Consider the following 14,586-nt stretch of genomic DNA (forward strand, 5'->3'; position numbering starts at 1 on the left):
CTCAGTCTCTCACGGACTCTGCCTCCTGACTCAGGCTTCAGAATCCCCCAGGACTCTGTCACAGACTCAGGCACCAGACTCTCACACGCAGGTTACCCGTACAGACTGTTTCTCATTCTCCCACTTTGGCTGTGTGTACTGTATGTGTGTGTGTGTATGTGTGTGTGTGTTTTTTCCCCTGGTACCTTGTAGAACATTTAGAAAGAATAATTTTATTTAAAAATCTTTAATACTTTGAAGTAATACTTTAAAATGTATTTATTGAAAAATGAAAGAAATTTAAAAAAAGTCTGTGAGGACAACCTGAGTGTGAGACAGAGTCCTGTGGCCTAGGAGGAATTGTGGAGCCTGGCGTGTGAGGCAGAGAGAGAGAGAGAGACGCACAGTCCGGAGCCTAGTAGAGGCACGCAGAGTCCGGGGTCCTGTGAGAGTCTGAGTCCACTTTCTGGAGCTCCGAGTCGCACGTCTTCTCCCTCCGATCGCTTGTCTGCAAATGAGTGGAAAACGGGAGAGTTGTGGGGGCGTGACGAAGCAAATGGGAGGAATCAAATAGCTGTGTGTGTGTGGGTGGGGTTACAAGCACACTAGGGGTAGTATAGGACTACCACCTGCTGCAAATCGTTAACATTCTTTAAGCATTAAGACATGTGGGTGGGGGTACAAGCACAAGCATTAGTCTTTTTTTGACATTCTTCTCTAAACTTAGATCCTTCCTTGAATGGGTATTGCATGCAAGACATGGTGATTGTTTTTACACTGAGTTGGGACACTGAGTTGAGACAAGTGATTGAAACGCACGTGTGTGTGTGTGTGTGTGTGTGTGTGTGTGTGTCTAAATGTGTGCCCTGTGTGTCTTGTGGTAGATAAGCAGTCTTTTTTTTAAATCAAGTCTACAGATGGCATTGATGATAGAGATGAGACAAGAACACAGATAGAGAAATAAGTAGAGATTTATTTCATTCTTAAAAGTAAGCATGTTTAAACATCAAATGTGCAGGTGGTGACATAGAAAATCTTTGATGTTGTATTGCCTCCTCTGGAGGTGAACCGAGTTCCATCATTGATAGCTCAGAAGATAATGACTTCATTTCAATGTCATTGGTTTCATCAGATAAAGGTATAGGTGAACAATATTGTAGACCTACAGTTGTTACACTCAAATATTGGTAAATTTATTGTAAGGTTTGAAACAATACAGGTAGGTCTATTAGATGAAAGGACATTTATCTTGGTACAGCAATATCACGCTTTCTTGCGTTCATTCTTATGAAACGAAAAACGTTAATCCGAGTTACATCCTTACACATACGGATAACTAAATCATCTTTGGAGAGACCATTAACATAAATGCTCTTTGAATAAGGTTTGTACAAACTTCGGTTAATCATAACCTCAATCAAAGCACTAAACCCACTGAATGATGTAGCAATGCTCTGATTTACACTTTCACATGCCAACATGATGTGGTGTCAAATTGAAGTTAAATAATACAAAATCAAAAGAAGTCCGCACACCGTGGATGTATACTGCAGAGAGTAATAATACACCTTCTGTCAAGATGATGGATGGCCCTAAGGTCAGAGGTCATATAAAAAATACGCTGATTCAGGGGGGCGTTACCTTCCAGATCATTCTTGATCACGTGAGGTAGGCGTGTCTTATGACGTCATGATGGGAGGTCTTACTTTCTGCAGGCGTGTCTTATGACATCATACGAAGGGAGGGGGGCGTAACCTTGTTTCTGGAACTTTCAGGAACAGCGGTGTAACTTTTAGATTTAGAAAACATTTAGATGTTTTATTTTAGACTTTAAAGTAATACTTTTAAAATGTATTATTGAAAAATAAAAGAAATTAAAATAAAAGTCTATAAAACCTGAGTGTGAGACAACAGAGTCCAGTCAGTGTGTGTGGCCAAGGAGGAGGAGGAATTTGTGCGGAGCCTGTGTGTGTGGCTTGCGAGGCAGAGAGAGAGGCCTGTGTTCAGAGCCTGGGCTCTCTGGGTTCCCTGGGCCTAGTAGTAGAGGCAGGCAGGCAGAGTCCTGGGGATGCTAAACAAATGGGAGGAATCAAAAATGCCTGTGGGGTTGGGTTAGAGCCGGAGAGTACATTAAGACACGCTGGGCCATCAAGGACGAGGGTCGTAAAAACAGAGGATAAAAGGAGCAGATACAATCAGGCCTGGGCAACCCTTTTAAAATTCTTTTTTAAGCCTTATGGCATGCGGGTGGAAGTTCAAGCACAATAGGGGGTAGTGTAGGATTACACACATGTAGCCTATGTTGCAAACGCAGGCATTTCTTAAGCATTAAGACACGCTAGGCCATCAAGGACGAGGGTCGTAAAAACAGAGAGGATAAAAGGAACAGATACAATCAGGCCTGGGCAACCCTTTTAAAATTCTCTTTTAAGCCTTATGGCATGCGGTTGAAAGTTCAAGCACAATAGGGGGTAGTGTAGGATTACACACATGTAGCCTATGTTGCAAACGCAGGCATTCCTTAAGCATTAAGACACGCTGGGCCATCAAGGACGAGGGTCGTAAAAACAGAGAGGATAAAAGGAACAGATACAATCAGGCCTGGGCAACCCTTTTAAAATTCTTTTTTAAGCCTTATGGCATGCGGTTGAAAGTTCAAGCACAATAGGAGGGAGTGTAGAATTTCACACAAATGTAGCCTATCCTGCAAACGCTGCCATTCTTTAAGCATTAAAGGAACCATATGTAAGATTGTGGGCAAAACTGGTACTGCAATCACTTTCAAATTACTGTAGAGCGGTGTATCCCCTCCCCCTCCCACCTGACTCGAGGTTGCCAACCCGGATGCCGAAACACTACTGACTTCGTGACTAGGAGATAGGTAGAGGGTGGCGCATCAGGCCAAAACACAACATGACATGACAAAACACATCAGTTGAGGGCTGCAACTTCACTTTTTAAATGACAATATCCTGGCCGGACTACTATTGTCAGTGATATATGTATTTGAAATGAACATGATTTTTTAATGTCTAGTGACATATTAGGGACATTTTATGATTCATTTAAATACATTTCTTACATACGGTTCCTTTAAGACACACTAGGCCATCAAACGCCGATGGGTTGTAAAAATAGAGAGCCGGTTAGCGAGAGGATAAAAGAGCAGATACAGTCTTCTATGTTTCAGCTAGAGAGAAAGAGCAAACTAGCCTATAAATCTAGACGCGCCCCTAGCGTCAAAAATGCTGCCAGGGCTAGTCTAGCAACTCTCCGTTGACTTGTGAGCTCTAGAAATCGAAACTAAATTTGGCATTGAAATCGTGTATAGAGTCGTTTGTTGGGCTTAACATAATGATTGATGGCAGAGTTGCAACGGTTTGGTTTGGCTTGAATTCCCTGCTACTTGAAAACAAATATCCTATTGCGTCCTATTGCGTGCAGAGGGAATTTGAAAGACAACTGATTATCCCGACCCTCGGACTGAGCACTGCGAACGGTGAGTGCCCAGACCCTACATTTTAATGTGGGTCTGGCTCGCCAGGCTAGTATAGTACAGCACCGTAACGCACATCTCTTTAAAGGCTCGCCAGGCTAAGAGCAAACACGACTGAGAGAATGAGTGCTAGTGCCAGTGCCAGCGGCAGTGAGGAAGAGTCCATTTTTACCTCCAGATATCAAGATCCTCCTCCCAACGAGTTAGGGGGAAAAGAGAGATGGTGTAATATCATTCTAGGCTACTACTTTTATTTTCAATTGGGGCAACTGAGTCTGTAGACCTATAGTCTACTATGGAACAGATCGAGGGTGCTCCTCCAGACAATACCATCATTTTGAGATCTTACGATTGGAAAACGGGCCAAGGGATCATCGGTAACTTGAAAGGTAAAACGGAGGGATCTGAGAGTATCTCTGCGATGTGGTGCTCTGTACCTACAGATGTTGACAAAGTGTATATCAGGTGTTTTTGTTGCATGAAGAATGAAGCTCCGCTGTCTTTCTTTACACTCTCTCGTCAAGTGGGTGACGATGAGGAAAAGGCTACACTGTAAATTGTGATTAGTTCACTTAACTTAAAAACTGTGAAAACCTGTTGCCTTAGAAAAAGTAAGTAAATTAACTTGGTAAAGTTTGTTGTACTGTATATTGTATATAATATTCTGAGTTGTAAGTTCATACAAAAGTTGTTGTTACTCACACAATCACAAACACACACACACACACACACATCCATACATGTATACAGACACACACACAGTCAACAAAATGTAGTCATATACGGAGCCCCGGATATGTCATGGGAAAAAAAAATAATAAGTTGTGGCCACGAAATAGCAATTCGTTCCCACAAAATAATAAGTTGTGGCCACAAAGTAGCAATTCGTTCCCACAAAGTACTAATTTGTGGCCACGAAATATTAATTCGTTCCCACGAAATAGTAATTCGTTCCCACGAAATAGGTCATTTGTGGCCACGAAATATTAATTCGTTCCCACGAAATAGTAATTTGTGGCCACGAAATATGTATAGTCTAACGTGCACTGGACAGCTGGGTGAGCAAATCGAGCACCAGTAGAAGCTTGTCGTGTCTTTTCTCATCACTCCCCACCAGCTCTCAATTCTCTGGTTTGCAGTAGGGTACAACCGGGACGATTGAAACCGGGGACGAATGAAACATTCTGGTTTTCTCCGAGTGTAACGATGATAGAGAGACATGATTTGGACAAAACATAGAGCATATTAACCTCCGTTGCTCAGCCAAATGCCATCCTGTTACGTCCTGTTATCACGGAGTTACAGGCGATAAACGATTTCTGATGGTCACAAGTTTACTTCATTAGCGGTTTATTTTTTTTGATTATTAAAGAGTGTTTTTCATTTAAAGGTTTGACTTCATGCTTATTCAGTAGAGCATTTAGTGCTCTCCCAAATCCCAGACGTTCACATTGCATGTTTGTTTGTAATGGATGCAAAACAGCCTATAATGGTAAAAATGTCTATGGGGGGACGAAACACCTATTTAACACCTATTTAATTTGTCCCGACCAGGCAGTAAACCCCATTTATTCTAAGTCAATGCACACGTATCTGTGTATATACTATATTTTATGCAGGTGAGACATGGAAAAGCAGTTTTAGAAAGATGCAAATATATTTGGGGCTATCAGGTAGGGGGTCGAGTTTTGCCATGTTAACCTATGGAGACTGACGGCCTGTGGGTCATGAAGGGCACTTATTTGGATGTGTGGTGGCTTTAACCCAGGGATTAAAGTGAAAAAAAATCGTTTGACTGAATTTTTTTAAGGCCATAAGTCATACGTTGTTCATATCTATCTATAGAGATAGCATCCCTTTTGCGGTCGCGACCTATTGATTTTTAATGTACAAAAAGATGCAAACAGCAAAGTAAAGGGAGTATTCACCTTATTCACACGGCGGCCATTGTTTAAACCAAAACGAGGCTACAGGGTACACTTCCTATATAATTAATGCCACCTACAGGTGAATGCATAGAACATAACAATCCTATGGTTTGTGTACCCTGTAGCCTCGTTTTAGCAGCCAATGGCCGCCATGTGAATAAGGCGAATTGAGAGTGTTTTTGATTGAGATTGAGTTTTCCTGATGAACAAAACAATATTTCAGTACTATCCCTGACCATTGCTGACAAGCCATTGCCGTTCTTTTCTACTGCAGCAATATTGTAGAAGGGCTTTAACTTACACTCTTATTTAATTACTTCAGGCCAAAAGTGTTTAAAGGGGAGATTTTTTTCTTTTCTTGTTAATATGCAATTCAACCCCAAGTAAAATCTATAAAATCAAGTTTGCAAGACTTCCCATTTCCTCATCAAAGTAATGACTCAGAACATTCGAGATATTGTTCATATTTCCATTTGTTGCCTCATCCGCATGTAATGAAAACGTGGTAATTTTGAGTTTTACAGACAACTCAGATATCCAATGAGCAGCAATACTGTGTGTGCTCATGCAGGAGGTCTGCGCATTTGATAATGACAATCTGGAGAGGGCGCTTTTGTCTTCAGCATCAGATTGTATAAGGTTGACAAGAGGTTGCGATATGGTGAGGGACAGGTCGTGTTGCGCTATGAAAGAACATGCGTAGCCTACTTTCTGAGCGCAAAAACTGTCAGCCATAGATAAACGTAGTTTGTAGTTCTCCCCCGTTTCCAACAGCCGCCCATCTCTATTTATTTTTTATATCGTATCTTCTTGAGCGGTCACTGATTCATCGGACCTAATATTTGTAGTTGCCTTAAAAAAAGGAAAAGAAAAGGTGATAACCCCCCCCCCCCCCCCATATTTTTTTCTCATCAGATCTGCATCGATCTCAAATATGGCATTTCTAAAATCAAATTGACGGAAATCCGTCCTACGACGGAGAACTTTAATCCTTGCTTTAACCACATAAAAACAGAGTGAAATAACATTTTGTACAATAGAAACATTATATAATTCGAAACATGCATTATTCTAGCTATATTAATGGCATAGTGCTTGCTATTTCCATAACCGCGAAATACGCGCATCACCATGACGGCAATGAGTTGTTAACAGACATGAACCAAGACATATAGCCCAGCAGCAATCTATCTAAAATAACACATACTTGAAGTACCATTCATGGTATGTTGTCAAATATTGAAGTTGTAGGAAGTTTACATAATTTAAGCTGTATGTTTCATTCGTCCCCCATGCTGTTTCATTTGTCCCAGCCAGGAGGGCCGAATGAAACATAACGCACGTTCGACTTCTCCTTAAATAACTCTTGAACGGTTTTGTTCAGATCTGTAAACTGTATTTGACAGAGGACAGATGTAGGTTGCTAGTGACAAAATATTAACTTTCAGTGTTTTACAATGTCTTTGTAAATTACGTTTCATTAAAAAGTGTTTCATTTGTCCCGGTTCTCCATCAGCCTCGGCGTTGCTCCTGACCGTCCATCTATCTTGGCACAGGTCCTCGGGTCAGCGCACCTCTGTGACGCGACGTTTTACAAAAGAAGTGCCCGAGATATGATTTCATCAGCGCGCGGCGTATGCAAATAATAACAAAGAAATGGAACAGTGATGGGTGTGTGGGTAGAAGGCGTGAGATGAGATGAGGATGGGGAAAAAGTGAGAGTGAGAAGGGGGGGGATGAAGATTCACCTCCAGCTATCTGATGCTAGCCTGGCGGGCCATCCTATATCATTGACATGTATAGTCTGGCATCGAATCATTCACCTCGCTTAATCCAGGGGGCGGGCAGAGAATTGTCTTTCAAACTGCCTAGGCATGCAATAGGCCAGCGCTACGACCATATCCGTATCCGGTCGGCAAAACGGCAAATACATCCTTCTTCGAAAGGAATGACTTAAGTGCATTGTGTTGATCTACTTTCAAAGAAAAGCACAAGTCCAACTCCTCCAAAGTTGACGCCAACGCCGATTCAAACAACCGCCATAGCCATAGCCACCTTCCTTGTTGTTCACCGTCGCAGGATGTCGTTATCCTGTTAAGCCCGCCTTAAGACTCTCTAACGAAATAGAGCGCTGTGATTGGCCGTCATCTACGGTGTTAAGCCAATAGAAATTCCTATGGTTCGATACTAGACGTACAAGCTGAGCAAATTAATTTGCCGCCGCTAGGGTGCGTCTAGATTTCTAGGCTAATCTGATGCATGTTTTAATGGAAATGTTCACGGCCGCCTTATAAAAAAACGCAAACGAGAGAGACACGTTCAAGTCGTACACCGGTGCAGCGACCTGGCTCTTAATAGTCTGTGGAGATGCCTCTCGCTAATAATGAATCCCTCCAATGCCAGGCTTTTCAAAATGTCTTTGTATTTCATTCCCAGCCTAAAATAGCACTCTACCATACTATCCCTGTCCATTGTGTGACAGCGACTGTTCCTGTTTGAGGAGTTGCGCTTGATTTGCTCATCCAGCTGTCCAGTGCACAGCAGAGAGTGTAAAGGGGCACCTTCTGCCAAAAATGATGGATGGCCCCAGGGCTGTAGTCAAGACCACCTTTGTCGAGTCCAAGACAAGTCCAAGACCAGGACTAGTCGAGACCAAGTCAAGACCGAGTCCAAAGAGGTTCGAGTCCAAGACAAGACCGAGTCCAAAAAGGTTCGAGTCCGAGTCAAGACCGAGTCCAGGAAAAAAAGTCTTATGCATGACAGTATCAAGACAATCATTTTGGGTTATTATTATTATTATCTAAAAGCAAAAACAGTGTGAACACACCCAGGATTTGTAAGTGTAGCCATTCCCCTTCTCCAATATTATTATAGGGCTGTCAAACGATTAAAAATATATATTTTTATATATATATATTCTCGATTAACCGCAATTAAAAAGTTCCTAAAGACTAAAGCTTCTTAAATGGCATATTAAATACAACATAAATCACAAAATTAATGAGTAACCACAAAGGTAAAAGTAAAACACTTTTACATGTATATTATTTAAATGATAATACTGACACAGTAATTGTGTTTTAAAGTATTTATTTCTTAAGAAATACTACACATTTGATGCTGTTTAACTCATTTGTAAATGGTGCACTGTCACTTTAAGCCCATTGTGGCCACGTTCTCATAATGATCTTTTTTTACCAGCTCCATTGAAATATAGCCTTTAGCTAGTCCACAAGCTCTAATATTGTTTGTACCACATGTATTGTACAATATTAACAATGATAAGCATGATATTAAGTTGGTATAAACAGTTTTCATTCCTTTGGAAATAGAAGCATGTAATGACATGATGCTAGCTAGACATTTTCTGTTTGCAAATAAAAGTGAATGATGAGCCTGAGCCAGTCACCTAGCTAGCTGAGTGGAATGTGCTTCATGTAAACAAATTATTGAAGACTTCAAGACTCACCAGTTCCATTACACAAAGGCAAAGACAACTCTTCATATTTTTGTCCATTTTTCAGAACACAGTGAGTGCAGCCTACATGTCATACATTTTTATAACTGGTCAGTAGTGGAAATCGGATAAATCCGCAATCTCCTCTAACCTCGTCTTTGTTGCCTTCCTTTTATAAGTTTCTTATATTAAAAAGGAGATATCAATTATCATCAACAACGACAAGCCAGCTGGAGCCTGCTAATCGTTTTATCTCCTCGTGTGCGCTCAGACGCGCTCTCAATTAAATGGAGTAGGGGAGCGCGGGGCACAAAGTAACACTTTTTGGTTATGGCTAAATAATTCTAAAATCATTTGAGTTTCACTAGTTATACTTTTTAACAAGCAACATACATATCTCTGTTACACATATGCACTGGAAGTTTGTTTGTAGGAGCTACTGTTCTTTTACAATTCCACCGAGAGTGGCGATAGGTGAAATGTTACAACCTGCCCCATATGCGGGGTTAGTTGTAACACTCATCCAAACGGCTGTTTTTAATTAGATTAATTCAATAAATGTATCTGAATGTGTATGATAGAATAGGATCTGACTATTTATGATACATAAGTCATGAACTAACAACAGACGTGTGTGGAAAATTGACTTTATTTTCTATACGGAGAAATAACATGAGAAATATGCGCCAAAGGAAGCAAAGAGTCTAACCAAGGTCAATCCTGCCAAGAAAAGCCCTCAAACCTGAAAACACATGAGGCAAAATGCAAAACATCACAAAAACTAACTAAACTAACACTAATACGCGCATATTTTTGTATTGCAACATCATTGTACAGTATGAGTGGCTTAGTTGTAACAGCGCGTTACAACTAACCCCGCTGGGTCACGTTTGTTATAAGATAAGCTAGCTCCTGCTATGAGTTGGCTACATGTTTCAAAACGGTGTTCATTTTTAGCCTACAAGACGGTTATTAAGATGATAGAAGATTGGAGTCAGTGAGCTGCACCCACAACTCAGTAATGGAAAGACAAGTACCACCTAGACATTTAAGTTGATGTCTTCAAAAGGCGTTTTGCTGCAGATCTACGTGGAAACACGTCCATACTGACTGAAAATTTGTGGAATACCGTCTCATAGTAATGTGATTAACTGACCAATAGCATGCCTCGATCAACCCCCTGCAAATAGGGAAAAAGTCCGTGTTACATTTAACCCCGCGTTACTTTGTGCCCCGCGCTCCCCTAGCCTAGGCCTACGTTCAAGTTGGATCTTAATGGAGAGGACCCGACAAGTATCATCGTTTATGTAACTGTTGCTGTTGGTAGGCTACATTTTGACATTGTAAACGTTATCTAACAAGAGTGAAAAGCAGTTTGCAGTAAAGCTACTATTTATTGGCTAAATGTTGGTTCCTCTTCATCTTCAGCTAACTCCACAGCAGGGGTGAAAGTAGTTTTTATTTCTTGGTGGTACTATGATATAGAGTTATAATGCCGAAAATTTCACTTAGCCTAATTATTTATTATTTATTTGTTTGTTTGTATTTACTGTATTATAGTCTACTTATCAAGCATTCACTAGGACTTCTTATCACTTTAATATCACTAGATATCTTTAACCCACCTGTATCTGTTTTTGATTATGAATAAATTGCAAACACTTAACTTCAACATGTATTTATTTATTTAGCCTAGTTACTCTGCTCGCTCCCACTTCCAATCGTTTTTTTTATATAGGCTACTGTATATCATGAAACACGTTTCTTTGAGTCATGCCTTTTTATTTGGGAGACTGCAACATACTGTAGCGTTTCACTATCATGAACTGGTTTATTGTCACAAAGCACACAATGCAGCATATAACACAGCGGGCCGTGTCAGGCCCAGAACCGAAAGAGGCAGAACTTTCTCTAACAGTAGCCTATATTCTCCGGGGGTCCCGCCCCCCTCTCGCCAGGCTGCCAACCATGAGCGTGCCCGGGGTTATGCATAGCGCGGGCACTCCCTGATTGACAGCCGGTCGCTACAATACTTCTGTCCGCTAAAACACTTTCATTATTGCTGCGCAAGATCTGGTTAAACCGTACACGCGCTGTCTGTCTCTTGTCTCTCCAGCAAAACACTGCACACATAAAACCAGAATAGGCTATTGAAACATCAACATATTTTTCTTTAGCCTGTATGATTTTTTATTTATTTCGGAGACTTTCCAAGAAACGTCCGTCTGCTAAAACACTTTGGATACCAGTGCACGTTGGCGCAATTAGGCTACTGTACGCGCGCTATAGCTTGCTCGTTGTCTGTCCAGCTGCACGGGAGGTTTAGACACAATTTAGATACAGTTCAGAACGATGTATATGAAATATATTTTGGGGGAAACGTGTTGCTTCTGGTAATTTGACGTTAGCAGTTGTGTTGTCATGCTGAAAGTGCAATATTTTTCAGAGACAGTATAGTTTTCTTTCCGGTACGGCGTACCCTCTCCAAATATTTTAGTGGTACTCCGTACCGGCCAGTACCGGCTTACTTTCACCCCTGCTCCACAGACAGTAAAATAAACTCTCAGGCTTGCGGTTTTAGGTTTTGCGGCTTCCGTTACGTGACATCAGCCCCCCACAAAGGTAAACACTATTGAGTTAATATTTTGTAACGCATTATGTATTTCAAAATGAATCGCGGCGATTAACACGTTAATTTTGATGGCCCTAAAGACACCTGGACTCGGTCGAGACCAAAAGCCATATTTGGCAAAACCAGTGGCCGAGACCGAGACAAGACCAAGTCCAAATACTAGCGAGTCCGAGACAAGTCCGAGACCATAGAAAAACGGTCTCGAGTCCAAGACCGGACTCGAGTACTACAGCCCTGGATGGCCCAAAGGTCAAAAAGGTCAGGTTCATTTTTGGGTCAGTGGGCGTGTCTAGTATATTCTAGAAGATTCTGGAACATTCCAATAAGGTCACATGATGTAGGTGTGTCTTATGACATCACATGAGGAGGCGTTACTTTCCAGATGATGAGATGAGATGAGATTTAACAATTTAATGGTTAATTAATTAATTGTTTTCAATAGAATTCTTTGTTCATGCTTGTGGAGATAGACGGTGAGAGTGTTTGATGACATTTCACAAAAATCAGGCTGTGGGGCATACTCTCTCAATGGTCAGGCCGCCCTCTCACAGCTAGGGCTGGGGGCACACTTTCACACACACACACACACACACACACACACACACGCACGCACATACACACATACACAGACAGTAAAATGGTAGAATGAGTGTATCATAAAAAATACCTTGGGGTGTATGATTAAAAAAAGTCCTGAGGAGATTCTGAAGGCAAAGGCCTGTGAGAGACAGAGTCCCTGAGAGAGAGTCCATGAGAGACAGAGTCCCTGAGAGAGAGACAAAGTCCAGAGGAGATTCTGAAGACTGCGACCGTTCCCTCCGAGCGTATGACTGGAAATGAGTCGAAAATGAGAAGCTGGGAGGGCGTGGTTGTCCCAGATTTAGACTAGTATTTCTCGTACCAATGGGATCATTGGGTGTGGCCAGCCTGTTAACCAATGAGCTTCCTTGAACTAGCGGTCATGTTCGGGCCATGCCCCGGGTTACTATCGGTCACCCACCCACCCGCCCTGTGCACCCACCCCTGTGCACCCCCCATGCAGACTCATCTGTAAGACATTAAAATCAAAGAAAGTTTTTACTAACCGCAGGGGTAGACCTAACTGACCCTAAAGTTCATGAGAGAGGTCATACTCACCCACCCCAGGGGTGTGAGGTTACTTTCGCCCACCCACCTCATGTGAACATCCCCCCACCCCACCAGGTGTGAACATCCCCTGGGAGTCATAGGACTCATAGGACAACATGAACATCCTGGACCACCAAGTTTTAGGGGGTTTGTAAAAAAAGAAATAGGAGGAGTTGCTTAGAGTTGTCGAGCCAATGGTGGAAGAAGTACAAGAAGAAGAAGTACAAGAAGAAGAAGATGCGATTGCCGGAACGTCTGGAGGAATGGTCACTCCTCAAAATGCTGTTTCTGAACCTGACGAGCGTTTGCTGGGAGCTCCTAGGAGAAAAAGACTCTTAGGATATCAAGAACGTCAAGAACCTCATCCCAGCAAGTTAGGAAGAAAAGAGAGATGGTGTAATCTAAGTTTAGGGTACGACTTTTATTTTCATTTGGGTCAACTGGGTCTGTAGCCCTATAGACTACTGAGACCGAACTGACGGCGGGAGCTCCTCCCGACACCGTCATGACTTTGAGATCTTACGATTGGAAAATGTGTCAAGAGATCGTCAGTAACTGCATCAAAAGTAAAATGCCTGGGAATGAGAGTATTTCTGCAATGTGGTGCACGGTGCCTACCGATTTTGACAAAGTGTACATTCGGTTTTTTTGCTGCCTGAAGAATGAACTCCCTTTGTCTTTCATTACACTCTCTCGTCAAGTGGGTGAGAATGTGGAAAAGGCTATACTGTAAATTGTGATTAGTTCACTTTATTTAAAAAACTGTGGAAACCCGTTGCCTTAGAAAAAGTAAGTAGCCTAAATTAACTAACTAATATTACCTAAGTTTGTTGTACTGTATATTGTACATAATATTCTGAGTTGTAAGGGACTGTACGATATTTAGGGGGGGGGGAGGGCCGGTCGCTAGACGATCGGGTTAAAAATGCTCTGCCTGGCCCTCCCCCCTGGTCAATTTTTTTTTTCCAGGGGCCTCCCCCGGCTCAAAAAAATTCTCCTAGGCCCTCCCCCCTACGTGAATCAAATAAAACTGGTCGAAAAATGACATTTACAAGGTTAAAACGGCCAGCAAATGTCATAAGCGCACATACACAGTCACGGGGCTACAAACCAGTGTTGCGCGGGTTTGGTCACAAGCGGCCCGCGGTCGCCCGATATTTTAATCAACCCGACCGCAACTATTAATTAGGACAAAATTATACCCGACCCGCGATGCGACCGGCTTATTTACAAAATGTGTGCTTTTGGTTATAGCCTGCATGCAGTAGTCCATTTCTGTAAAACAAACAAATTTATTTGCGAAACTTTATGCAGTAGAACTACACGCAGGCATGCAGGACATAATGTTTGCGCAGGAGAGAGAATAAGAATAAGAGCGCAAGCACGCGCGCAACTACCAAGGATTAGAACACTAGGATAAGATTTGGCCATGGACATACTTCTTTCGAAAATAGAAATGGGGAGGCAAGGTAGGCAAGAGAGATACATTGCTGGTCAAAACGTTAGCGTAAGAACTGGTTTAAAATGCTGAATGAAGCACAAAGCTTTACTAAAGCACATCCACTGTTTAAAGTCACAAACACAACGAACTAAGGTCACTTTTATGCATGCGCGAACCTATACATAGCGGTAGATATGGCTGTATAGTCTGTGCCATAAGATTTATTCCTGCAGGCTGCCCGTTTCGGCTGTCATACTTTTAAATGGCTTCGCAAAAAGTAGGCCTACATAGACCATAACTTGTACTACTGTCATCTTCTTTAAGAACTTTTCCCAATATTTCCTATAGCATATATATCGCTTCTCCTGAAGGGGTGTCTTTATTATTTTAACTCGCGTCTTCAGCTTCTTTACTGTTGACTTACTGTATTGATGCTTTACTGTATTGATGCTAGCCTTCTCGTGATATTTTAAGTAGGCCTATTTGTAGAATATATATATTTAATTAATTTTAACTGACCCGCCC

Source organism: Alosa pseudoharengus, unplaced genomic scaffold (genome assembly GCF_046254945.1).
Source record: "Alosa pseudoharengus isolate Yale_2024_CS ecotype anadromous, Long Island Sound unplaced genomic scaffold, YU_APseudo_1.1 YU_APseudo_1.1_scf_20, whole genome shotgun sequence".
In the NCBI taxonomy this organism is placed as follows: Eukaryota; Metazoa; Chordata; class Actinopteri; order Clupeiformes; family Clupeidae; genus Alosa; species Alosa pseudoharengus.